This window comes from Rhea pennata, chromosome Z (genome assembly GCF_028389875.1).
Source record: "Rhea pennata isolate bPtePen1 chromosome Z, bPtePen1.pri, whole genome shotgun sequence".
In the NCBI taxonomy this organism is placed as follows: Eukaryota; Metazoa; Chordata; class Aves; order Rheiformes; family Rheidae; genus Rhea; species Rhea pennata.
Genome location: NC_084702.1, coordinates 6,943,982 through 6,970,329, shown reverse-complemented (window position 1 = coordinate 6,970,329; position 26,348 = coordinate 6,943,982).

Sequence of the window (26,348 nt, the reverse complement as noted above, 5' to 3'; positions counted from 1 at the left end):
CGGGCACCGGGATCCTGCTCCAGGGCCCGCGGCACAGGCAGCCAGAGGCCGCTCAGCTCGCAGCAGCAAGTGCTGCTGCAGGGCAGGGACAGCTTTGGGCTGTCTGCAAGAGAGGTCCCAGCCCGGGGACACCGGCAGCATTTCTCAACCTCGCTGCTCTCCAGCTTCGCCCCTGCCTGCTGGGGGGTCCTTTGCTCTGCTCTCTGCTGCCAGCACCTACAGCTCTCCCTCTTCTCTCTCTCTGCTGGAGCCAGGTTCTTCTGCCTGCAGCCGGATGGGGGTGCCAGCAGAGCAGCAGGAAGCTCCGCAGCCCAGCCAGGCCTTTCCCAGAGCCACAGGACAGGTATGGACAGACCCGGACACCTGCTTTGTGCCCACACCTCTCACCGGCTCCTTCTGTGCTCGCACAGGCCTTCCTGGAGGCATCCCACACCAGCATGGCATCATCTCCCTTTGCTTGGTCCCTGCAGGCTCCGAGCGCTCTGGATGATGTGCTGCAGGCGATGCTGGTTGATTCGCACACCTCCAGCATCCGGGAGCTGCAGAATGCACTGCAGGTCTGCCTGCAGTACAGGGACTGCGCTTCCCATGGCTCTGTCTCTCACGCTGAAGGAACGGGACCCCTCCAAACTGAGCACCCCACACATTCCACTCCACCCTCGCCAGACCTGGCAACACAGAGCACGCTGCAGCACAGCGGCCAGCTCCCTCAGAGAGGCTTCTGCACCATGCCCCTCTTTCTGACCGCTCCCTGTCTCTTGGGTACGGGCACAGGCCAGCCCCCCTCCTCACAGGGCTTTGGTGCGGTGGCAAAGGGCTGCTCACCGCCCCTCCTCAGCAACAGCCTCTGCTCCTCCCAAACCTTGCCCTGGCACCAAAGCACTGTGAGGAGTTGCACCCTCCTCTGCTCTGCTCTCGAGGACCAGGGCATCAGCTGGGGGGCTGCGGATGCTCTGCACTACCTCTACAGATTGCTCGGCAGCGAGAGAGGAAGACGAAGTGCCATGGCTTGGGGCCCTCCGGGCACAGACAGGTGCCCAAGCAAAGCGCTGCGCTACCTTGCCACTCTCCTCAGCTCCAGGAAGCAGCAAGAAACCCTTCCAGGCTGCAGCACGGCAGCAGCTGTGCTGCATTCGCCCCAGGGCCCAGGCAGCCCAGCACCTCCGGGGCATGGGGGAAGCCTGACCCATGTAGCTCTCCCCTCTCAGGGCTCTGGTCCTACTGCAGATGGGAAAATGCCATTGAACTTACCGCCTGGTCTGGATCCCGGGAAGCAACTTCCCCTCTCCAACTTTGACAGCGCTTAGATCCTCCCAGCGAACTCTGCTGCTCCCCATATACTATTGACCTGCTCTGGTGCTGCCAGCCATGCGTTGCTCCCCACCCCTTTCTGGCTCCCATCTCATCATTTCTAGCATGACTGTCCTTGCCGGGAAAAAGCTGCTCCTTCTAACCAGTCCCATCCTCTCTTGCTTCTGCTCCCTCAGTGCTTTTCAGCATCCCACCACGCACCACTCTGAAAGGGTCTTTTTCCAGGGAGAGGCCTCTGCTCTCAGCGGTCGGACTGCCTGATCACAAATTTCTGTGGGCTGAAGGCATAACTGTAGTAACCTGTGGCAGCCTGTGTGTTCCTAATGTTCACTGAAAGGTATATTCCATGATTGCCTCCCTTTTCTCCTTGCTGCATCACTGCACAAAACTAACCCATTTTAACGGAACTACATACTATTTCCTAACCACGTCTCAACGGTGTCCGCTGCAAATATCCTGAGTTTGAAACTCAATGCATTATTCTAGCTAACTGGCCTGCAAACTCGCCTCTACTCACAGCCTGAGCCGGAGTCTGCCCATCTTCCACACCCCATTCCGGGCTAAAGGTGACAGAAAGCAAATTTTGCCTCTAGGGACACTTGGAACTCCCCAGTGCCTGGCGTTTAGGTCTTTCTGAAGGAAGAGAACAGACCATCTATACAGCAGCTAACAGGAGTAATAGCGGTGCCATGCAGCAGCCTGGTCTGTGAGCCATTGATTACGCGTAGAGATTATTCATGAGAAGATTCATGAGAGATTCAGCCTGGAAGTTCAAAGCGGGCTTGCAGAACTAATGCTCAGTACCCTTAATATACGTGGTGTCCGTATGCAGCCTCACATTGCTTTAGTCTTTCTCTACTGTGAGGTCCTTTCTTTTAAATTCTGACAGGACTCTGTGCAGGCCTCCTCCAGAGCTGTTCTCTGTTCTGATTGCATAACCCAAAAGAAAGAAGAAAGAGCAGCTTGTGTGCAGATTTCCCCTCCATACAGTTGTCCATAAAGAGTAAATTTCATTTTTAGATTAAAAAAGATGGTCTCAAAGGGAAACTGCAGCAAATATAAACCTCTACACCTCTGAGCACTTTTCTCATTAGGCAGTTCGCATATTCATTTTGGAGCAGTTGCTGCACTGGCAGTTTCCCCTCCCTAATCCAGAATTCTGTCTTCCTTATTAATTCTGTATCTCATCTTCCTTAGAGCTACACCAGTTATGTTTGCTCACAACTAGCTAGAGAGCGGGTTAGTAATCTGTGTTGATGTGCTTGTAATGGGCAAATGTAGCCGTGACGCTGACATCCTAGCCATCGCATGAGCAATGTGGCACCCAAGGACGGTGTGCTCTATGGAAAAGAGAATGTGCCACATCCTGAGCTGTATGTTGTAGCCTCTGCCTCCTCACAACTACCGAGTTGTTGAGCAGCTGTTCTGCAAGGACACACTGAGTAGCTACTTCAAATGGGAGTCCATTCACTGGCTGGTGTTACTACTGTTTAGCCATCCTGATCACCCAACCTGATCTGGTATAGAGAAACTCGGAGAGGGATAGGATCAGCATGGAATCAGCTGCAAGAGCCATCTTGCGCTGGGAAATGACATGGTCAGAACCAAAGGGGTAAATTCAGCTGTATGTTGAATTTTGATTCATAAAGTTTGGTCACTTCTGGATAAGGAAGGGAAGTGAGGACTCTGACTGGTGTTATGCGGAAACGAGCATGTCTACGGCATGCCGCTGTCCAGCATAATTCAGCTAAAGAACTCTGCTTTCCTCCAGGGCTGCTGATGCCTCAGGCACTTCAAACGTCCACGGATCTGATGGGACAGAGGAGAAGTGGAGTTCAAGCTGCAGAAAGCTGCTAACCAGCCCAAATACGAGAATTTCACTGGCTAGAAGAGGCAAAGTAAGCCACTCGTTTGTGGCCAGCTCAGGATTTGGGCTCCTAGAGTACAGGAGAGAAGTGAAGCGGCTGATGACAGCCTGCTCGGGTTTATTAGCCAAGAGAGTATGGCAGACTATTGCCAAGAATTCCCTGACAGTAAGGATGTTAATTTACTAGCTTGCTCGGATTTCTCTGGTGTCAGGAGCTTGGCAAATATGAGTGGAGGTAAATTGCTTGGCGTAACGAGACATCTACACAGTCACACACACTAGCCATTAGCACATCTAACCTCAATGATGGGCTGGCCTGGGAGGTCATGGTGCTATTGCTCTTGAGCTACCAAAGCGCAGGACCTTCTGCGGTGAGAGGCCTGGTGCTGGACAAAACCCAGTTAATTAGATACTCCTGCTCCTGGAGGGTCACAGTCTCCACAGTGGCAGGCTCCTGCAGTCTAGCTTGGCTTTGCTCTGCCCCACTCTCCACCTCCACATCTCATTCCTAGCTGCGAGAGTTCTGCTAGCCCAGGCCCTTTGTTTCCTGGGAAGGAAAATCCCGTTTTCTGGCCAGCGATTTGTGCCACAGGTGTTGGGGTAGGGTAGAGAAGGGGGCAGGGTAGGTAGCCACAGGAGGAAAGCACTTTGGGCTGGGAGTTTAATGGGTCCAGAGGACGGAAGCAGGTACTAGCCTCCCTCTTGCTGAAGCAAGGCTTAGCACTATCTCTATCTTGCACCAAAGCCACAGAGTAAACATCTTGAGATAAGGGACAAACAACTGTCTCTGCGAGAGAGGGAGGCGAAAGACAGCTCCTGAGAATCCCTCCCCAGAAGCTCCTGTAACACAGAGTCAGCTTAAATCCTCAGCTTGGACCATGGAACCGCCACCATAGCCCAGTGCTTACACGAATTTCAAGGCCACCCTCATGCTAACGCTTTGGCCAGGGTCACAGATCTCCACAGAATAAATCTTCCCCTAGACCTCTCGTGAGGTCCCAGGCACAGGCCTGGGAAGCTGGTACCCAGGTGCAGAAGAACGGGTCCGTGGCAGCAATCAGGCACCCACAACCCGTGCGGTGGAAATACCGACAGATTGATTGAATGCTACCTGGCGTCGGAAATGATATGTTGTGATTGCTAATCGTTGCCGCACGCCGAGACAGCTGTTGACGTACAACGCGCAGGGGCAATGGTGGTACAGGCATTAACCTTGTGGTTTGCAGTACTCCCCTGAGCAGTAACTACTCAGTCAGAGGAAGGGTCACACTTCAGAAATCATGACGTTCAGGTGTAACATGGGTCTTCCATCCAAGCCACAGGCCAGCAGCTCGCTGGAGCACGTGAGCATATTGTTGAAGGTGGAACCAAACACACGTAGGAAAGCAAGCTCTCCGCAATAACCCTGAGGCACCGTGTGACACTCAGCAACAGCCTCCTGGAACGACCGCAAGGGACCAATTGCAACTCACGCCCTGCCCGTTCCACACCCAGAGGATCCACTCATCATTCAACCCGAAGGAAGCTCTAAGCCCCTCACACTCTCTTGAGGCACCATGCTCCAAGCAGGCATTACCTCTTCCATCAGCCTCACACGACTCAGACTACGGCTGTGTTAGGGCAGAGGTTGTCCGAGGGACGATCGGTAAAGAGCTCTGCCACTTGGCTTGCAGTCTACACCGGGACAGCCTGGATTCCTGCCGTGGGCACAGGTGAAAGGAGCGGCAGGGGCAGACGGAGGCTTGGTCATGGCTTTTTCACACTGCGACACACACCCAGAGGTGCAGTGCTTATGCCAAAACTGCGTCCCCGAACGGGAGGCTGGAGCGGGTGAGGTTGCTTCTGGTCTGCCCCACCGAGGTGGCAGGAGGTTGCTCATGGGGGGCTGCCGCACAAAGTGCTGCTTGGCTGCGGTGGCCGGCAGAGGCTGCCCAGCAGCAGCAAGGCGGCGCTACCCGGAGGGCACCTGCCTGGGCGGCAGCAGGGCCCTTGTCCCCGCTCTTTGTGACAGCCGCAGAACTGCCGGGTGCCAGGGCGGCCGCAGCCCCGCCATGCCCAGCAGCACGGGGACGACACAGCGTGGCAGTGTGCGGAGCTGCAGCAGGAGCAGTTGCGGCTCGTCCGCGGCTTTTCCGGCAGCCGCAGGCCCTCGGCAGGGCCCAGGGCTTTCCCCGCAAGATCCCCTCACGGCAGCAGCAAGAGCGATGGTGCTGGGGCTTGGCAGCTCCGCAGGACCCTCGGCGGCCCCGCAGCAGCAGCAGCAGCATAGAGGTCCCCGGCAGAGCAGCTCTCTGCCGGAGCCCCACGAGGTTTGCACACCTGCGCTGCACCAGGCAGGTGAGTGAGCCGGCGCTGCGGGGCACCCCAGTTCGGGGGGCGCTGAGCCCGCCCGGCTCTGCCGTGGCCTCCTGTCTGCTGCAGCCCGTGCCTGGGGGCACCAAGCCAGGTGGGTGCTGGGGCTCGCTGGGGCTGCAAGCTGGGGCTCTGCGATTGGCACCAGCCAGCCCCAGGATGCCCCCGGGGGCGACAGGAGCCCCGGGCACCGGGATCCTGCTCCAGGGCCCGCGGCACAGGCAGCCAGAGGCCGCTCAGCTCGCAGCAGCAAGTGCTGCTGCAGGGCAGGGACAGCTTTGGGCTGTCTGCAAGAGAGGTCCCAGCCCGGGGACACCGGCAGCATTTCTCAACCTCGCTGCTCTCCAGCTTCGCCCCTGCCTGCTGGGGGGTCCTTTGCTCTGCTCTCTGCTGCCAGCACCTACAGCTCTCCCTCTTCTCTCTCTCTGCTGGAGCCAGGTTCTTCTGCCTGCAGCCGGATGGGGGTGCCAGCAGAGCAGCAGGAAGCTCCGCAGCCCAGCCAGGCCTTTCCCAGAGCCACAGGACAGGTATGGACAGACCCGGACACCTGCTTTGTGCCCACACCTCTCACCGGCTCCTTCTGTGCTCGCACAGGCCTTCCTGGAGGCATCCCACACCAGCATGGCATCATCTCCCTTTGCTTGGTCCCTGCAGGCTCCGAGCGCTCTGGATGATGTGCTGCAGGCGATGCTGGTTGATTCGCACACCTCCAGCATCCGGGAGCTGCAGAATGCACTGCAGGTCTGCCTGCAGTACAGGGACTGCGCTTCCCATGGCTCTGTCTCTCACGCTGAAGGAACGGGACCCCTCCAAACTGAGCACCCCACACATTCCACTCCACCCTCGCCAGACCTGGCAACACAGAGCACGCTGCAGCACAGCGGCCAGCTCCCTCAGAGAGGCTTCTGCACCATGCCCCTCTTTCTGACCGCTCCCTGTCTCTTGGGTACGGGCACAGGCCAGCCCCCCTCCTCACAGGGCTTTGGTGCGGTGGCAAAGGGCTGCTCACCGCCCCTCCTCAGCAACAGCCTCTGCTCCTCCCAAACCTTGCCCTGGCACCAAAGCACTGTGAGGAGTTGCACCCTCCTCTGCTCTGCTCTCGAGGACCAGGGCATCAGCTGGGGGGCTGCGGATGCTCTGCACTACCTCTACAGATTGCTCGGCAGCGAGAGAGGAAGACGAAGTGCCATGGCTTGGGGCCCTCCGGGCACAGACAGGTGCCCAAGCAAAGCGCTGCGCTACCTTGCCACTCTCCTCAGCTCCAGGAAGCAGCAAGAAACCCTTCCAGGCTGCAGCACGGCAGCAGCTGTGCTGCATTCGCCCCAGGGCCCAGGCAGCCCAGCACCTCCGGGGCATGGGGGAAGCCTGACCCATGTAGCTCTCCCCTCTCAGGGCTCTGGTCCTACTGCAGATGGGAAAATGCCATTGAACTTACCGCCTGGTCTGGATCCCGGGAAGCAACTTCCCCTCTCCAACTTTGACAGCGCTTAGATCCTCCCAGCGAACTCTGCTGCTCCCCATATACTATTGACCTGCTCTGGTGCTGCCAGCCATGCGTTGCTCCCCACCCCTTTCTGGCTCCCATCTCATCATTTCTAGCATGACTGTCCTTGCCGGGAAAAAGCTGCTCCTTCTAACCAGTCCCATCCTCTCTTGCTTCTGCTCCCTCAGTGCTTTTCAGCATCCCACCACGCACCACTCTGAAAGGGTCTTTTTCCAGGGAGAGGCCTCTGCTCTCAGCGGTCGGACTGCCTGATCACAAATTTCTGTGGGCTGAAGGCATAACTGTAGTAACCTGTGGCAGCCTGTGTGTTCCTAATGTTCACTGAAAGGTATATTCCATGATTGCCTCCCTTTTCTCCTTGCTGCATCACTGCACAAAACTAACCCATTTTAACGGAACTACATACTATTTCCTAACCACGTCTCAACGGTGTCCGCTGCAAATATCCTGAGTTTGAAACTCAATGCATTATTCTAGCTAACTGGCCTGCAAACTCGCCTCTACTCACAGCCTGAGCCGGAGTCTGCCCATCTTCCACACCCCATTCCGGGCTAAAGGTGACAGAAAGCAAATTTTGCCTCTAGGGACACTTGGAACTCCCCAGTGCCTGGCGTTTAGGTCTTTCTGAAGGAAGAGAACAGACCATCTATACAGCAGCTAACAGGAGTAATAGCGGTGCCATGCAGCAGCCTGGTCTGTGAGCCATTGATTACGCGTAGAGATTATTCATGAGAAGATTCATGAGAGATTCAGCCTGGAAGTTCAAAGCGGGCTTGCAGAACTAATGCTCAGTACCCTTAATATACGTGGTGTCCGTATGCAGCCTCACATTGCTTTAGTCTTTCTCTACTGTGAGGTCCTTTCTTTTAAATTCTGACAGGACTCTGTGCAGGCCTCCTCCAGAGCTGTTCTCTGTTCTGATTGCATAACCCAAAAGAAAGAAGAAAGAGCAGCTTGTGTGCAGATTTCCCCTCCATACAGTTGTCCATAAAGAGTAAATTTCATTTTTAGATTAAAAAAGATGGTCTCAAAGGGAAACTGCAGCAAATATAAACCTCTACACCTCTGAGCACTTTTCTCATTAGGCAGTTCGCATATTCATTTTGGAGCAGTTGCTGCACTGGCAGTTTCCCCTCCCTAATCCAGAATTCTGTCTTCCTTATTAATTCTGTATCTCATCTTCCTTAGAGCTACACCAGTTATGTTTGCTCACAACTAGCTAGAGAGCGGGTTAGTAATCTGTGTTGATGTGCTTGTAATGGGCAAATGTAGCCGTGACGCTGACATCCTAGCCATCGCATGAGCAATGTGGCACCCAAGGACGGTGTGCTCTATGGAAAAGAGAATGTGCCACATCCTGAGCTGTATGTTGTAGCCTCTGCCTCCTCACAACTACCGAGTTGTTGAGCAGCTGTTCTGCAAGGACACACTGAGTAGCTACTTCAAATGGGAGTCCATTCACTGGCTGGTGTTACTACTGTTTAGCCATCCTGATCACCCAACCTGATCTGGTATAGAGAAACTCGGAGAGGGATAGGATCAGCATGGAATCAGCTGCAAGAGCCATCTTGCGCTGGGAAATGACATGGTCAGAACCAAAGGGGTAAATTCAGCTGTATGTTGAATTTTGATTCATAAAGTTTGGTCACTTCTGGATAAGGAAGGGAAGTGAGGACTCTGACTGGTGTTATGCGGAAACGAGCATGTCTACGGCATGCCGCTGTCCAGCATAATTCAGCTAAAGAACTCTGCTTTCCTCCAGGGCTGCTGATGCCTCAGGCACTTCAAACGTCCACGGATCTGATGGGACAGAGGAGAAGTGGAGTTCAAGCTGCAGAAAGCTGCTAACCAGCCCAAATACGAGAATTTCACTGGCTAGAAGAGGCAAAGTAAGCCACTCGTTTGTGGCCAGCTCAGGATTTGGGCTCCTAGAGTACAGGAGAGAAGTGAAGCGGCTGATGACAGCCTGCTCGGGTTTATTAGCCAAGAGAGTATGGCAGACTATTGCCAAGAATTCCCTGACAGTAAGGATGTTAATTTACTAGCTTGCTCGGATTTCTCTGGTGTCAGGAGCTTGGCAAATATGAGTGGAGGTAAATTGCTTGGCGTAACGAGACATCTACACAGTCACACACACTAGCCATTAGCACATCTAACCTCAATGATGGGCTGGCCTGGGAGGTCATGGTGCTATTGCTCTTGAGCTACCAAAGCGCAGGACCTTCTGCGGTGAGAGGCCTGGTGCTGGACAAAACCCAGTTAATTAGATACTCCTGCTCCTGGAGGGTCACAGTCTCCACAGTGGCAGGCTCCTGCAGTCTAGCTTGGCTTTGCTCTGCCCCACTCTCCACCTCCACATCTCATTCCTAGCTGCGAGAGTTCTGCTAGCCCAGGCCCTTTGTTTCCTGGGAAGGAAAATCCCGTTTTCTGGCCAGCGATTTGTGCCACAGGTGTTGGGGTAGGGTAGAGAAGGGGGCAGGGTAGGTAGCCACAGGAGGAAAGCACTTTGGGCTGGGAGTTTAATGGGTCCAGAGGACGGAAGCAGGTACTAGCCTCCCTCTTGCTGAAGCAAGGCTTAGCACTATCTCTATCTTGCACCAAAGCCACAGAGTAAACATCTTGAGATAAGGGACAAACAACTGTCTCTGCGAGAGAGGGAGGCGAAAGACAGCTCCTGAGAATCCCTCCCCAGAAGCTCCTGTAACACAGAGTCAGCTTAAATCCTCAGCTTGGACCATGGAACCGCCACCATAGCCCAGTGCTTACACGAATTTCAAGGCCACCCTCATGCTAACGCTTTGGCCAGGGTCACAGATCTCCACAGAATAAATCTTCCCCTAGACCTCTCGTGAGGTCCCAGGCACAGGCCTGGGAAGCTGGTACCCAGGTGCAGAAGAACGGGTCCGTGGCAGCAATCAGGCACCCACAACCCGTGCGGTGGAAATACCGACAGATTGATTGAATGCTACCTGGCGTCGGAAATGATATGTTGTGATTGCTAATCGTTGCCGCACGCCGAGACAGCTGTTGACGTACAACGCGCAGGGGCAATGGTGGTACAGGCATTAACCTTGTGGTTTGCAGTACTCCCCTGAGCAGTAACTACTCAGTCAGAGGAAGGGTCACACTTCAGAAATCATGACGTTCAGGTGTAACATGGGTCTTCCATCCAAGCCACAGGCCAGCAGCTCGCTGGAGCACGTGAGCATATTGTTGAAGGTGGAACCAAACACACGTAGGAAAGCAAGCTCTCCGCAATAACCCTGAGGCACCGTGTGACACTCAGCAACAGCCTCCTGGAACGACCGCAAGGGACCAATTGCAACTCACGCCCTGCCCGTTCCACACCCAGAGGATCCACTCATCATTCAACCCGAAGGAAGCTCTAAGCCCCTCACACTCTCTTGAGGCACCATGCTCCAAGCAGGCATTACCTCTTCCATCAGCCTCACACGACTCAGACTACGGCTGTGTTAGGGCAGAGGTTGTCCGAGGGACGATCGGTAAAGAGCTCTGCCACTTGGCTTGCAGTCTACACCGGGACAGCCTGGATTCCTGCCGTGGGCACAGGTGAAAGGAGCGGCAGGGGCAGACGGAGGCTTGGTCATGGCTTTTTCACACTGCGACACACACCCAGAGGTGCAGTGCTTATGCCAAAACTGCGTCCCCGAACGGGAGGCTGGAGCGGGTGAGGTTGCTTCTGGTCTGCCCCACCGAGGTGGCAGGAGGTTGCTCATGGGGGGCTGCCGCACAAAGTGCTGCTTGGCTGCGGTGGCCGGCAGAGGCTGCCCAGCAGCAGCAAGGCGGCGCTACCCGGAGGGCACCTGCCTGGGCGGCAGCAGGGCCCTTGTCCCCGCTCTTTGTGACAGCCGCAGAACTGCCGGGTGCCAGGGCGGCCGCAGCCCCGCCATGCCCAGCAGCACGGGGACGACACAGCGTGGCAGTGTGCGGAGCTGCAGCAGGAGCAGTTGCGGCTCGTCCGCGGCTTTTCCGGCAGCCGCAGGCCCTCGGCAGGGCCCAGGGCTTTCCCCGCAAGATCCCCTCACGGCAGCAGCAAGAGCGATGGTGCTGGGGCTTGGCAGCTCCGCAGGACCCTCGGCGGCCCCGCAGCAGCAGCAGCAGCATAGAGGTCCCCGGCAGAGCAGCTCTCTGCCGGAGCCCCACGAGGTTTGCACACCTGCGCTGCACCAGGCAGGTGAGTGAGCCGGCGCTGCGGGGCACCCCAGTTCGGGGGGCGCTGAGCCCGCCCGGCTCTGCCGTGGCCTCCTGTCTGCTGCAGCCCGTGCCTGGGGGCACCAAGCCAGGTGGGTGCTGGGGCTCGCTGGGGCTGCAAGCTGGGGCTCTGCGATTGGCACCAGCCAGCCCCAGGATGCCCCCGGGGGCGACAGGAGCCCCGGGCACCGGGATCCTGCTCCAGGGCCCGCGGCACAGGCAGCCAGAGGCCGCTCAGCTCGCAGCAGCAAGTGCTGCTGCAGGGCAGGGACAGCTTTGGGCTGTCTGCAAGAGAGGTCCCAGCCCGGGGACACCGGCAGCATTTCTCAACCTCGCTGCTCTCCAGCTTCGCCCCTGCCTGCTGGGGGGTCCTTTGCTCTGCTCTCTGCTGCCAGCACCTACAGCTCTCCCTCTTCTCTCTCTCTGCTGGAGCCAGGTTCTTCTGCCTGCAGCCGGATGGGGGTGCCAGCAGAGCAGCAGGAAGCTCCGCAGCCCAGCCAGGCCTTTCCCAGAGCCACAGGACAGGTATGGACAGACCCGGACACCTGCTTTGTGCCCACACCTCTCACCGGCTCCTTCTGTGCTCGCACAGGCCTTCCTGGAGGCATCCCACACCAGCATGGCATCATCTCCCTTTGCTTGGTCCCTGCAGGCTCCGAGCGCTCTGGATGATGTGCTGCAGGCGATGCTGGTTGATTCGCACACCTCCAGCATCCGGGAGCTGCAGAATGCACTGCAGGTCTGCCTGCAGTACAGGGACTGCGCTTCCCATGGCTCTGTCTCTCACGCTGAAGGAACGGGACCCCTCCAAACTGAGCACCCCACACATTCCACTCCACCCTCGCCAGACCTGGCAACACAGAGCACGCTGCAGCACAGCGGCCAGCTCCCTCAGAGAGGCTTCTGCACCATGCCCCTCTTTCTGACCGCTCCCTGTCTCTTGGGTACGGGCACAGGCCAGCCCCCCTCCTCACAGGGCTTTGGTGCGGTGGCAAAGGGCTGCTCACCGCCCCTCCTCAGCAACAGCCTCTGCTCCTCCCAAACCTTGCCCTGGCACCAAAGCACTGTGAGGAGTTGCACCCTCCTCTGCTCTGCTCTCGAGGACCAGGGCATCAGCTGGGGGGCTGCGGATGCTCTGCACTACCTCTACAGATTGCTCGGCAGCGAGAGAGGAAGACGAAGTGCCATGGCTTGGGGCCCTCCGGGCACAGACAGGTGCCCAAGCAAAGCGCTGCGCTACCTTGCCACTCTCCTCAGCTCCAGGAAGCAGCAAGAAACCCTTCCAGGCTGCAGCACGGCAGCAGCTGTGCTGCATTCGCCCCAGGGCCCAGGCAGCCCAGCACCTCCGGGGCATGGGGGAAGCCTGACCCATGTAGCTCTCCCCTCTCAGGGCTCTGGTCCTACTGCAGATGGGAAAATGCCATTGAACTTACCGCCTGGTCTGGATCCCGGGAAGCAACTTCCCCTCTCCAACTTTGACAGCGCTTAGATCCTCCCAGCGAACTCTGCTGCTCCCCATATACTATTGACCTGCTCTGGTGCTGCCAGCCATGCGTTGCTCCCCACCCCTTTCTGGCTCCCATCTCATCATTTCTAGCATGACTGTCCTTGCCGGGAAAAAGCTGCTCCTTCTAACCAGTCCCATCCTCTCTTGCTTCTGCTCCCTCAGTGCTTTTCAGCATCCCACCACGCACCACTCTGAAAGGGTCTTTTTCCAGGGAGAGGCCTCTGCTCTCAGCGGTCGGACTGCCTGATCACAAATTTCTGTGGGCTGAAGGCATAACTGTAGTAACCTGTGGCAGCCTGTGTGTTCCTAATGTTCACTGAAAGGTATATTCCATGATTGCCTCCCTTTTCTCCTTGCTGCATCACTGCACAAAACTAACCCATTTTAACGGAACTACATACTATTTCCTAACCACGTCTCAACGGTGTCCGCTGCAAATATCCTGAGTTTGAAACTCAATGCATTATTCTAGCTAACTGGCCTGCAAACTCGCCTCTACTCACAGCCTGAGCCGGAGTCTGCCCATCTTCCACACCCCATTCCGGGCTAAAGGTGACAGAAAGCAAATTTTGCCTCTAGGGACACTTGGAACTCCCCAGTGCCTGGCGTTTAGGTCTTTCTGAAGGAAGAGAACAGACCATCTATACAGCAGCTAACAGGAGTAATAGCGGTGCCATGCAGCAGCCTGGTCTGTGAGCCATTGATTACGCGTAGAGATTATTCATGAGAAGATTCATGAGAGATTCAGCCTGGAAGTTCAAAGCGGGCTTGCAGAACTAATGCTCAGTACCCTTAATATACGTGGTGTCCGTATGCAGCCTCACATTGCTTTAGTCTTTCTCTACTGTGAGGTCCTTTCTTTTAAATTCTGACAGGACTCTGTGCAGGCCTCCTCCAGAGCTGTTCTCTGTTCTGATTGCATAACCCAAAAGAAAGAAGAAAGAGCAGCTTGTGTGCAGATTTCCCCTCCATACAGTTGTCCATAAAGAGTAAATTTCATTTTTAGATTAAAAAAGATGGTCTCAAAGGGAAACTGCAGCAAATATAAACCTCTACACCTCTGAGCACTTTTCTCATTAGGCAGTTCGCATATTCATTTTGGAGCAGTTGCTGCACTGGCAGTTTCCCCTCCCTAATCCAGAATTCTGTCTTCCTTATTAATTCTGTATCTCATCTTCCTTAGAGCTACACCAGTTATGTTTGCTCACAACTAGCTAGAGAGCGGGTTAGTAATCTGTGTTGATGTGCTTGTAATGGGCAAATGTAGCCGTGACGCTGACATCCTAGCCATCGCATGAGCAATGTGGCACCCAAGGACGGTGTGCTCTATGGAAAAGAGAATGTGCCACATCCTGAGCTGTATGTTGTAGCCTCTGCCTCCTCACAACTACCGAGTTGTTGAGCAGCTGTTCTGCAAGGACACACTGAGTAGCTACTTCAAATGGGAGTCCATTCACTGGCTGGTGTTACTACTGTTTAGCCATCCTGATCACCCAACCTGATCTGGTATAGAGAAACTCGGAGAGGGATAGGATCAGCATGGAATCAGCTGCAAGAGCCATCTTGCGCTGGGAAATGACATGGTCAGAACCAAAGGGGTAAATTCAGCTGTATGTTGAATTTTGATTCATAAAGTTTGGTCACTTCTGGATAAGGAAGGGAAGTGAGGACTCTGACTGGTGTTTTGCGGAAACGAGCATGTCTACGGCATGCCGCTGTCCAGCATAATTCAGCTAAAGAACTCTGCTTTCCTCCAGGGCTGCTGATGCCTCAGGCACTTCAAACGTCCACGGATCTGATGGGACAGAGGAGAAGTGGAGTTCAAGCTGCAGAAAGCTGCTAACCAGCCCAAATACGAGAATTTCACTGGCTAGAAGAGGCAAAGTAAGCCACTCGTTTGTGGCCAGCTCAGGATTTGGGCTCCTAGAGTACAGGAGAGAAGTGAAGCGGCTGATGACAGCCTGCTCGGGTTTATTAGCCAAGAGAGTATGGCAGACTATTGCCAAGAATTCCCTGACAGTAAGGATGTTAATTTACTAGCTTGCTCGGATTTCTCTGGTGTCAGGAGCTTGGCAAATATGAGTGGAGGTAAATTGCTTGGCGTAACGAGACATCTACACAGTCACACACACTAGCCATTAGCACATCTAACCTCAGTGATGGGCTGGCCTGGGAGGTCATGGTGCTATTGCTCTTGAGCTACCAAAGCGCAGGACCTTCTGCGGTGAGAGGCCTGGTGCTGGACAAAACCCAGTTAATTAGATACTCCTGCTCCTGGAGGGTCACAGTCTCCACAGTGGCAGGCTCCTGCAGTCTAGCTTGGCTTTGCTCTGCCCCACTCTCCACCTCCACATCTCATTCCTAGCTGCGAGAGTTCTGCTAGCCCAGGCCCTTTGTTTCCTGGGAAGGAAAATCCCGTTTTCTGGCCAGCGATTTGTGCCACAGGTGTTGGGGTAGGGTAGAGAAGGGGGCAGGGTAGGTAGCCACAGGAGGAAAGCACTTTGGGCTGGGAGTTTAATGGGTCCAGAGGACGGAAGCAGGTACTAGCCTCCCTCTTGCTGAAGCAAGGCTTAGCACTATCTCTATCTTGCACCAAAGCCACAGAGTAAACATCTTGAGATAAGGGACAAACAACTGTCTCTGCGAGAGAGGGAGGCGAAAGACAGCTCCTGAGAATCCCTCCCCAGAAGCTCCTGTAACACAGAGTCAGCTTAAATCCTCAGCTTGGACCATGGAACCGCCACCATAGCCCAGTGCTTACACGAATTTCAAGGCCACCCTCATGCTAACGCTTTGGCCAGGGTCACAGATCTCCACAGAATAAATCTTCCCCTAGACCTCTCGTGAGGTCCCAGGCACAGGCCTGGGAAGCTGGTACCCAGGTGCAGAAGAACGGGTCCGTGGCAGCAATCAGGCACCCACAACCCGTGCGGTGGAAATACCGACAGATTGATTGAATGCTACCTGGCGTCGGAAATGATATGTTGTGATTGCTAATCGTTGCCGCACGCCGAGACAGCTGTTGACGTACAACGCGCAGGGGCAATGGTGGTACAGGCATTAACCTTGTGGTTTGCAGTACTCCCCTGAGCAGTAACTACTCAGTCAGAGGAAGGGTCACACTTCAGAAATCATGACGTTCAGGTGTAACATGGGTCTTCCATCCAAGCCACAGGCCAGCAGCTCGCTGGAGCACGTGAGCATATTGTTGAAGGTGGAACCAAACACACGTAGGAAAGCAAGCTCTCCGCAATAACCCTGAGGCACCGTGTGACACTCAGCAACAGCCTCCTGGAACGACCGCAAGGGACCAATTGCAACTCACGCCCTGCCCGTTCCACACCCAGAGGATCCACTCATCATTCAACCCGAAGGAAGCTCTAAGCCCCTCACACTCTCTTGAGGCACCATGCTCCAAGCAGGCATTACCTCTTCCATCAGCCTCACACGACTCAGACTACGGCTGTGTTAGGGCAGAGGTTGTCCGAGGGACGATCGGTAAAGAGCTCTGCCACTTGGCTTGCAGTCTACACCGGGACAGCCTGGATTCCTGCCGTGGGCACAGGTGAAAGGAGCGGCAGGGGCAGACGGAGGCTTGGTCATGGCTTTTTCACACTGCGACACACACCCAGAGGTGCAGTGCTTATGCCAAAACTGCGTCCCCGAACGGGAGGCTGGAGCGGGTGAGGTTGCTTCTGGTCTGCCCCACCGAGGTGGCAGGAGGTTGCTCATGGGGGGCTGCCGCACAAAGTGCTGCTTGGCTGCGGTGGCCGGCAGAGGCTGCCCAGCAGCAGCAAGGCGGCGCTACCCGGAGGGCACCTGCCTGGGCGGCAGCAGGGCCCTTGTCCCCGCTCTTTGTGACAGCCGCAGAACTGCCGGGTGCCAGGGCGGCCGCAGCCCCGCCATGCCCAGCAGCACGGGGACGACACAGCGTGGCAGTGTGCGGAGCTGCAGCAGGAGCAGTTGCGGCTCGTCCGCGGCTTTTCCGGCAGCCGCAGGCCCTCGGCAGGGCCCAGGGCTTTCCCCGCAAGATCCCCTCACGGCAGCAGCAAGAGCGATGGTGCTGGGGCTTGGCAGCTCCGCAGGACCCTCGGCGGCCCCGCAGCAGCAGCAGCAGCATAGAGGTCCCCGGCAGAGCAGCTCTCTGCCGGAGTCCCACGAGGTTTGCACACCTGCGCTGCACCAGGCAGGTGAGTGAGCCGGCGCTGCGGGGCACCCCAGTTCGGGGGGCGCTGAGCCCGCCCGGCTCTGCCGTGGCCTCCTGTCTGCTGCAGCCCGTGCCTGGGGGCACCAAGCCAGGTGGGTGCTGGGGCTCGCTGGGGCTGCAAGCTGGGGCTCTGCGATTGGCACCAGCCAGCCCCAGGATGCCCCCGGGGGCGACAGGAGCCCCGGGCACCGGGATCCTGCTCCAGGGCCCGTGGCACAGGCAGCCAGAGGCCGCTCAGCTCGCAGCAGCAAGTGCTGCTGCAGGGCAGGGACAGCTTTGGGCTGTCTGCAAGAGAGGTCCCAGCCCGGGGACACCGGCAGCATTTCTCAACCTCGCTGCTCTCCAGCTTCGCCCCTGCCTGCTGGGGGGTCCTTTGCTCTGCTCTCTGCTGCCAGCACCTACAGCTCTCCCTCTTCTCTCTCTCTGCTGGAGCCAGGTTCTTCTGCCTGCAGCCGGATGGGGGTGCCAGCAGAGCAGCAGGAAGCTCCGCAGCCCAGCCAGGCCTTTCCCAGAGCCACAGGACAGGTATGGACAGACCCGGACACCTGCTTTGTGCCCACACCTCTCACCGGCTCCTTCTGTGCTCGCACAGGCCTTCCTGGAGGCATCCCACACCAGCATGGCATCATCTCCCTTTGCTTGGTCCCTGCAGGCTCCGAGCGCTCTGGATGATGTGCTGCAGGCGATGCTGGTTGATTCGCACACCTCCAGCATCCGGGAGCTGCAGAATGCACTGCAGGTCTGCCTGCAGTACAGGGACTGCGCTTCCCATGGCTCTGTCTCTCACGCTGAAGGAACGGGACCCCTCCAAACTGAGCACCCCACACATTCCACTCCACCCTCGCCAGACCTGGCAACACAGAGCACGCTGCAGCACAGCGGCCAGCTCCCTCAGAGAGGCTTCTGCACCATGCCCCTCTTTCTGACCGCTCCCTGTCTCTTGGGTACGGGCACAGGCCAGCCCCCCTCCTCACAGGGCTTTGGTGCGGTGGCAAAGGGCTGCTCACCGCCCCTCCTCAGCAACAGCCTCTGCTCCTCCCAAACCTTGCCCTGGCACCAAAGCACTGTGAGGAGTTGCACCCTCCTCTGCTCTGCTCTCGAGGACCAGGGCATCAGCTGGGGGGCTGCGGATGCTCTGCACTACCTCTACAGATTGCTCGGCAGCGAGAGAGGAAGACGAAGTGCCATGGCTTGGGGCCCTCCGGGCACAGACAGGTGCCCAAGCAAAGCGCTGCGCTACCTTGCCACTCTCCTCAGCTCCAGGAAGCAGCAAGAAACCCTTCCAGGCTGCAGCACGGCAGCAGCTGTGCTGCATTCGCCCCAGGGCCCAGGCAGCCCAGCACCTCCGGGGCATGGGGGAAGCCTGACCCATGTAGCTCTCCCCTCTCAGGGCTCTGGTCCTACTGCAGATGGGAAAATGCCATTGAACTTACCGCCTGGTCTGGATCCCGGGAAGCAACTTCCCCTCTCCAACTTTGACAGCGCTTAGATCCTCCCAGCGAACTCTGCTGCTCCCCATATACTATTGACCTGCTCTGGTGCTGCCAGCCATGCGTTGCTCCCCACCCCTTTCTGGCTCCCATCTCATCATTTCTAGCATGACTGTCCTTGCCGGGAAAAAGCTGCTCCTTCTAACCAGTCCCATCCTCTCTTGCTTCTGCTCCCTCAGTGCTTTTCAGCATCCCACCACGCACCACTCTGAAAGGGTCTTTTTCCAGGGAGAGGCCTCTGCTCTCAGCGGTCGGACTGCCTGATCACAAATTTCTGTGGGCTGAAGGCATAACTGTAGTAACCTGTGGCAGCCTGTGTGTTCCTAATGTTCACTGAAAGGTATATTCCATGATTGCCTCCCTTTTCTCCTTGCTGCATCACTGCACAAAACTAACCCATTTTAACGGAACTACATACTATTTCCTAACCACGTCTCAACGGTGTCCGCTGCAAATATCCTGAGTTTGAAACTCAATGCATTATTCTAGCTAACTGGCCTGCAAACTCGCCTCTACTCACAGCCTGAGCCGGAGTCTGCCCATCTTCCACACCCCATTCCGGGCTAAAGGTGACAGAAAGCAAATTTTGCCTCTAGGGACACTTGGAACTCCCCAGTGCCTGGCGTTTAGGTCTTTCTGAAGGAAGAGAACAGACCATCTATACAGCAGCTAACAGGAGTAATAGCGGTGCCATGCAGCAGCCTGGTCTGTGAGCCATTGATTACGCGTAGAGATTATTCATGAGAAGATTCATGAGAGATTCAGCCTGGAAGTTCAAAGCGGGCTTGCAGAACTAATGCTCAGTACCCTTAATATACGTGGTGTCCGTATGCAGCCTCACATTGCTTTAGTCTTTCTCTACTGTGAGGTCCTTTCTTTTAAATTCTGACAGGACTCTGTGCAGGCCTCCTCCAGAGCTGTTCTCTGTTCTGATTGCATAACCCAAAAGAAAGAAGAAAGAGCAGCTTGTGTGCAGATTTCCCCTCCATACAGTTGTCCATAAAGAGTAAATTTCATTTTTAGATTAAAAAAGATGGTCTCAAAGGGAAACTGCAGCAAATATAAACCTCTACACCTCTGAGCACTTTTCTCATTAGGCAGTTCGCATATTCATTTTGGAGCAGTTGCTGCACTGGCAGTTTCCCCTCCCTAATCCAGAATTCTGTCTTCCTTATTAATTCTGTATCTCATCTTCCTTAGAGCTACACCAGTTATGTTTGCTCACAACTAGCTAGAGAGCGGGTTAGTAATCTGTGTTGATGTGCTTGTAATGGGCAAATGTAGCCGTGACGCTGACATCCTAGCCATCGCATGAGCAATGTGGCACCCAAGGACGGTGTGCTCTATGGAAAAGAGAATGTGCCACATCCTGAGCTGTATGTTGTAGCCTCTGCCTCCTCACAACTACCGAGTTGTTGAGCAGCTGTTCTGCAAGGACACACTGAGTAGCTACTTCAAATGGGAGTCCATTCACTGGCTGGTGTTACTACTGTTTAGCCATCCTGATCACCCAACCTGATCTGGTATAGAGAAACTCGGAGAGGGATAGGATCAGCATGGAATCAGCTGCAAGAGCCATCTTGCGCTGGGAAATGACATGGTCAGAACCAAAGGGGTAAATTCAGCTGTATGTTGAATTTTGATTCATAAAGTTTGGTCACTTCTGGATAAGGAAGGGAAGTGAGGACTCTGACTGGTGTTATGCGGAAACGAGCATGTCTACGGCATGCCGCTGTCCAGCATAATTCAGCTAAAGAACTCTGCTTTCCTCCAGGGCTGCTGATGCCTCAGGCACTTCAAACGTCCACGGATCTGATGGGACAGAGGAGAAGTGGAGTTCAAGCTGCAGAAAGCTGCTAACCAGCCCAAATACGAGAATTTCACTGGCTAGAAGAGGCAAAGTAAGCCACTCGTTTGTGGCCAGCTCAGGATTTGGGCTCCTAGAGTACAGGAGAGAAGTGAAGCGGCTGATGACAGCCTGCTCGGGTTTATTAGCCAAGAGAGTATGGCAGACTATTGCCAAGAATTCCCTGACAGTAAGGATGTTAATTTACTAGCTTGCTCGGATTTCTCTGGTGTCAGGAGCTTGGCAAATATGAGTGGAGGTAAATTGCTTGGCGTAACGAGACATCTACACAGTCACACACACTAGCCATTAGCACATCTAACCTCAATGATGGGCTGGCCTGGGAGGTCATGGTGCTATTGCTCTTGAGCTACCAAAGCGCAGGACCTTCTGCGGTGAGAGGCCTGGTGCTGGACAAAACCCAGTTAATTAGATACTCCTGCTCCTGGAGGGTCACAGTCTCCACAGTGGCAGGCTCCTGCAGTCTAGCTTGGCTTTGCTCTGCCCCACTCTCCACCTCCACATCTCATTCCTAGCTGCGAGAGTTCTGCTAGCCCAGGCCCTTTGTTTCCTGGGAAGGAAAATCCCGTTTTCTGGCCAGCGATTTGTGCCACAGGTGTTGGGGTAGGGTAGAGAAGGGGGCAGGGTAGGTAGCCACAGGAGGAAAGCACTTTGGGCTGGGAGTTTAATGGGTCCAGAGGACGGAAGCAGGTACTAGCCTCCCTCTTGCTGAAGCAAGGCTTAGCACTATCTCTATCTTGCACCAAAGCCACAGAGTAAACATCTTGAGATAAGGGACAAACAACTGTCTCTGCGAGAGAGGGAGGCGAAAGACAGCTCCTGAGAATCCCTCCCCAGAAGCTCCTGTAACACAGAGTCAGCTTAAATCCTCAGCTTGGACCATGGAACCGCCACCATAGCCCAGTGCTTACACGAATTTCAAGGCCACCCTCATGCTAACGCTTTGGCCAGGGTCACAGATCTCCACAGAATAAATCTTCCCCTAGACCTCTCGTGAGGTCCCAGGCACAGGCCTGGGAAGCTGGTACCCAGGTGCAGAAGAACGGGTCCGTGGCAGCAATCAGGCACCCACAACCCGTGCGGTGGAAATACCGACAGATTGATTGAATGCTACCTGGCGTCGGAAATGATATGTTGTGATTGCTAATCGTTGCCGCACGCCGAGACAGCTGTTGACGTACAACGCGCAGGGGCAATGGTGGTACAGGCATTAACCTTGTGGTTTGCAGTACTCCCCTGAGCAGTAACTACTCAGTCAGAGGAAGGGTCACACTTCAGAAATCATGACGTTCAGGTGTAACATGGGTCTTCCATCCAAGCCACAGGCCAGCAGCTCGCTGGAGCACGTGAGCATATTGTTGAAGGTGGAACCAAACACACGTAGGAAAGCAAGCTCTCCGCAATAACCCTGAGGCACCGTGTGACACTCAGCAACAGCCTCCTGGAACGACCGCAAGGGACCAATTGCAACTCACGCCCTGCCCGTTCCACACCCAGAGGATCCACTCATCATTCAACCCGAAGGAAGCTCTAAGCCCCTCACACTCTCTTGAGGCACCATGCTCCAAGCAGGCATTACCTCTTCCATCAGCCTCACACGACTCAGACTACGGCTGTGTTAGGGCAGAGGTTGTCCGAGGGACGATCGGTAAAGAGCTCTGCCACTTGGCTTGCAGTCTACACTGGGACAGCCTGGATTCCTGCCGTGGGCACAGGTGAAAGGAGCGGCAGGGGCAGACGGAGGCTTGGTCATGGCTTTTTCACACTGCGACACACACCCAGAGGTGCAGTGCTTATGCCAAAACTGCGTCCCCGAACGGGAGGCTGGAGCGGGTGAGGTTGCTTCTGGTCTGCCCCACCGAGGTGGCAGGAGGTTGCTCATGGGGGGCTGCCGCACAAAGTGCTGCTTGGCTGCGGTGGCCGGCGGAGGCTGCCCAGCAGCAGCAAGGCGGCGCTACCCGGAGGGCACCTGCCTGGGCGGCAGCAGGGCCCTTGTCCCCGCTCTTTGTGACAGCCGCAGAACTGCCGGGTGCCAGGGCGGCCGCAGCCCCGCCATGCCCAGCAGCACGGGGACGACACAGCGTGGCAGTGTGCGGAGCTGCAGCAGGAGCAGTTGCGGCTCGTCCGCGGCTTTTCCGGCAGCCGCAGGCCCTCGGCAGGGCCCAGGGCTTTCCCCGCAAGATCCCCTCACGGCAGCAGCAAGAGCGATGGTGCTGGGGCTTGGCAGCTCCGCAGGACCCTCGGCGGCCCCGCAGCAGCAGCAGCAGCATAGAGGTCCCCGGCAGAGCAGCTCTCTGCCGGAGCCCCACGAGGTTTGCACACCTGCGCTGCACCAGGCAGGTGAGTGAGCCGGCGCTGCGGGGCACCCCAGTTCGGGGGGCGCTGAGCCCGCCCGGCTCTGCCGTGGCCTCCTGTCTGCTGCAGCCCGTGCCTGGGGGCACCAAGCCAGGTGGGTGCTGGGGCTCGCTGGGGCTGCAAGCTGGGGCTCTGCGATTGGCACCAGCCAGCCCCAGGATGCCCCCGGGGGCGACAGGAGCCCCGGGCACCGGGATCCTGCTCCAGGGCCCGCGGCACAGGCAGCCAGAGGCCGCTCAGCTCGCAGCAGCAAGTGCTGCTGCAGGGCAGGGACAGCTTTGGGCTGTCTGCAAGAGAGGTCCCAGCCCGGGGACACCGGCAGCATTTCTCAACCTCGCTGCTCTCCAGCTTCGCCCCTGCCTGCTGGGGGGTCCTTTGCTCTGCTCTCTGCTGCCAGCACCTACAGCTCTCCCTCTTCTCTCTCTCTGCTGGAGCCAGGTTCTTCTGCCTGCAGCCGGATGGGGGTGCCAGCAGAGCAGCAGGAAGCTCCGCAGCCCAGCCAGGCCTTTCCCAGAGCCACAGGACAGGTATGGACAGACCCGGACACCTGCTTTGTGCCCACACCTCTCACCGGCTCCTTCTGTGCTCGCACAGGCCTTCCTGGAGGCATCCCACACCAGCATGGCATCATCTCCCTTTGCTTGGTCCCTGCAGGCTCCGAGCGCTCTGGATGATGTGCTGCAGGCGATGCTGGTTGATTCGCACACCTCCAGCATCCGGGAGCTGCAGAATGCACTGCAGGTCTGCCTGCAGTACAGGGACTGCGCTTCCCATGGCTCTGTCTCTCACGCTGAAGGAACGGGACCCCTCCAAACTGAGCACCCCACACATTCCACTCCACCCTCGCCAGACCTGGCAACACAGAGCACGCTGCAGCACAGCGGCCAGCTCCCTCAGAGAGGCTTCTGCACCATGCCCCTCTTTCTGACCGCTCCCTGTCTCTTGGGTACGGGCACAGGCCAGCCCCCCTCCTCACAGGGCTTTGGTGCGGTGGCAAAGGGCTGCTCACCGCCCCTCCTCAGCAACAGCCTCTGCTCCTCCCAAACCTTGCCCTGGCACCAAAGCACTGTGAGGAGTTGCACCCTCCTCTGCTCTGCTCTCGAGGACCAGGGCATCAGCTGGGGGGCTGCGGATGCTCTGCACTACCTCTACAGATTGCTCGGCAGCGAGAGAGGAAGACGAAGTGCCATGGCTTGGGGCCCTCCGGGCACAGACAGGTGCCCAAGCAAAGCGCTGCGCTACCTTGCCACTCTCCTCAGCTCCAGGAAGCAGCAAGAAACCCTTCCAGGCTGCAGCACGGCAGCAGCTGTGCTGCATTCGCCCCAGGGCCCAGGCAGCCCAGCACCTCCGGGGCATGGGGGAAGCCTGACCCATGTAGCTCTCCCCTCTCAGGGCTCTGGTCCTACTGCAGATGGGAAAATGCCATTGAACTTACCGCCTGGTCTGGATCCCGGGAAGCAACTTCCCCTCTCCAACTTTGACAGCGCTTAGATCCTCCCAGCGAACTCTGCTGCTCCCCATATACTATTGACCTGCTCTGGTGCTGCCAGTCATGCGTTGCTCCCCACCCCTTTCTGGCTCCCATCTCATCATTTCTAGCATGACTGTCCTTGCCGGGAAAAAGCTGCTCCTTCTAACCAGTCCCATCCTCTCTTGCTTCTGCTCCCTCAGTGCTTTTCAGCATCCCACCACGCACCACTCTGAAAGGGTCTTTTTCCAGGGAGAGGCCTCTGCTCTCAGCGGTCGGACTGCCTGATCACAAATTTCTGTGGGCTGAAGGCATAACTGTAGTAACCTGTGGCAGCCTGTGTGTTCCTAATGTTCACTGAAAGGTATATTCCATGATTGCCTCCCTTTTCTCCTTGCTGCATCACTGCACAAAACTAACCCATTTTAACGGAACTACATACTATTTCCTAACCACGTCTCAACGGTGTCCGCTGCAAATATCCTGAGTTTGAAACTCAATGCATTATTCTAGCTAACTGGCCTGCAAACTCGCCTCTACTCACAGCCTGAGCCGGAGTCTGCCCATCTTCCACACCCCATTCCGGGCTAAAGGTGACAGAAAGCAAATTTTGCCTCTAGGGACACTTGGAACTCCCCAGTGCCTGGCGTTTAGGTCTTTCTGAAGGAAGAGAACAGACCATCTATACAGCAGCTAACAGGAGTAATAGCGGTGCCATGCAGCAGCCTGGTCTGTGAGCCATTGATTACGCGTAGAGATTATTCATGAGAAGATTCATGAGAGATTCAGCCTGGAAGTTCAAAGCGGGCTTGCAGAACTAATGCTCAGTACCCTTAATATACGTGGTGTCCGTATGCAGCCTCACATTGCTTTAGTCTTTCTCTACTGTGAGGTCCTTTCTTTTAAATTCTGACAGGACTCTGTGCAGGCCTCCTCCAGAGCTGTTCTCTGTTCTGATTGCATAACCCAAAAGAAAGAAGAAAGAGCAGCTTGTGTGCAGATTTCCCCTCCATACAGTTGTCCATAAAGAGTAAATTTCATTTTTAGATTAAAAAAGATGGTCTCAAAGGGAAACTGCAGCAAATATAAACCTCTACACCTCTGAGCACTTTTCTCATTAGGCAGTTCGCATATTCATTTTGGAGCAGTTGCTGCACTGGCAGTTTCCCCTCCCTAATCCAGAATTCTGTCTTCCTTATTAATTCTGTATCTCATCTTCCTTAGAGCTACACCAGTTATGTTTGCTCACAACTAGCTAGAGAGCGGGTTAGTAATCTGTGTTGATGTGCTTGTAATGGGCAAATGTAGCCGTGACGCTGACATCCTAGCCATCGCACGAGCAATGTGGCACCCAAGGACGGTGTGCTCTATGGAAAAGAGAATGTGCCACATCCTGAGCTGTATGTTGTAGCCTCTGCCTCCTCACAACTACCGAGTTGCTGAGCAGCTGTTCTGCAAGGACACACTGAGTAGCTACTTCAAATGGGAGTCCATTCACTGGCTGGTGTTACTACTGTTTAGCCATCCTGATCACCCAACCTGATCTGGTATAGAGAAACTCGGAGAGGGATAGGATCAGCATGGAATCAGCTGCAAGAGCCATCTTGTGCTGGGAAATGACATGGTCAGAACCAAAGGGGTAAATTCAGCTGTATGTTGAATTTTGATTCATAAAGTTTGGTCACTTCTGGATAAGGAAGGGAAGTGAGGACTCTGACTGGTGTTATGCGGAAACGAGCATGTCTACGGCATGCCGCTGTCCAGCATAATTCAGCTAAAGAACTCTGCTTTCCTCCAGGGCTGCTGATGCCTCAGGCACTTCAAACGTCCACGGATCTGATGGGACAGAGGAGAAGTGGAGTTCAAGCTGCAGAAAGCTGCTAACCAGCCCAAATACGAGAATTTCACTGGCTAGAAGAGGCAAAGTAAGCCACTCGTTTGTGGCCAGCTCAGGATTTGGGCTCCTAGAGTACAGGAGAGAAGTGAAGCGGCTGATGACAGCCTGCTCGGGTTTATTAGCCAAGAGAGTATGGCAGACTATTGCCAAGAATTCCCTGACAGTAAGGATGTTAATTTACTAGCTTGCTCGGATTTCTCTGGTGTCAGGAGCTTGGCAAATATGAGTGGAGGTAAATTGCTTGGCGTAACGAGACATCTACACAGTCACACACACTAGCCATTAGCACATCTAACCTCAATGATGGGCTG